Here is a 1,343-nt window from a genome sequence, read left to right on the forward strand (position 1 = left end):
TCCTTGCTGAATTTTGAAAACCAGTCAGTCATGAGTAGAATGGTTGTGAGGGGGGTTTTCCGGCGTGTATTTCAGTGGAAGGAAGAATGTTCAAGACGGTATATCACCATTTTTTTCTATTATTGATTTATTTTTAAATAAATCACTTTATTGGGGGCTCTTACAGCTCTTGTAACAATCTGTACATCCATTATATCAAGCACATTTGTACATAGGTTGCCATCATCATTTCCAAAATATTTTCTTTCTACTAAAGCCCTGATATTAGCTCTTCTTTTCCCCCACCCTCGTGAGCCCTTGAAAATTCATAAAGGATTTTTATTTCCATATCTTACACAACAGATATCTCTATTTTTCCACCCCAAAGAAACACATGACTGTAGACAATGTTCACCATGTCTAAGGATCCCTGGTGGCAGAGCGGACCACAAGGCCAGCAGTTCGAAACCTCCAGCCACTCTGAGGAAGAAAGATGAGACTTCCTACTCCGGTAAAGATTCACGTCTTCAGAAACTGACAGGGACAGTCTACCCTGCCCTGTAGACTCGGTCATTATGAGTTGGGATCAGCTCTGTGGCCATAAGTGTGTGGGTAAGGGTGTGTGTGTGTGCGGTGGGTTACATATTGAGCTAAACCCAAAGTCAGTAGTTCAAACTCACTAGCCACTCCAAAGGAGAAAGATGAGGCTCTCTGTTCCCATAAAGGTTTATCTCTCCAGACAGGCCCAGGAGCAGTGGACCCTGTCCTAGAGGGTCACTGTGTGTGGGAATGGATTTGATGGAGGCGAGTTTGGGGTTTGATTTTTTTTCCCCTTGAATGGCTAGTCACATCACACAGAGAAGAACAGACATTGTATAGTTGCTAGTGAAAATTCACACAACCTCCTAGCACACAGTCTGGCACGGACACACACGCACTCTCTCTCACACTCAAAACTCACTACCATCGAGCCAATGCTGACTCACAACGACCCTGCAGGACAGAGTAGAACTGCCCCCTGTGGGTTTCTGAGACTGTCACTCTCTGCAGAGGTAGAAAGCCCCAACTTTCTCCCACATGCACAGCCCCCTCAAAACCCTGGAACAACAAGTGAGAGGACATACTAAAGACATCACAGGCACGCCGCCGGCAAAATCAAGCCGGTCGCAAACCATAGGAAAGGAGAGAGTGTGGATCCCACTTCAAATAAACAAATGGTAAAAATAAAATAGAAGACAAAGGCACAACCAAGGATATCTGAGGAACCAAAGCAGAGGTCATTTGGAGGGGGTGGTCTCTGAGCCTGGGGCAAGACCATCTGCAAGACCCTGTGGCAATGGAGCCGAGGAGGAAACAGCCAGGAA

This window comes from Echinops telfairi, unplaced genomic scaffold (genome assembly GCF_000313985.2).
Source record: "Echinops telfairi isolate 266 unplaced genomic scaffold, ASM31398v2 ScPeMD7_2565;HRSCAF=3150, whole genome shotgun sequence".
NCBI classification, from domain to species: Eukaryota; Metazoa; Chordata; class Mammalia; order Afrosoricida; family Tenrecidae; genus Echinops; species Echinops telfairi.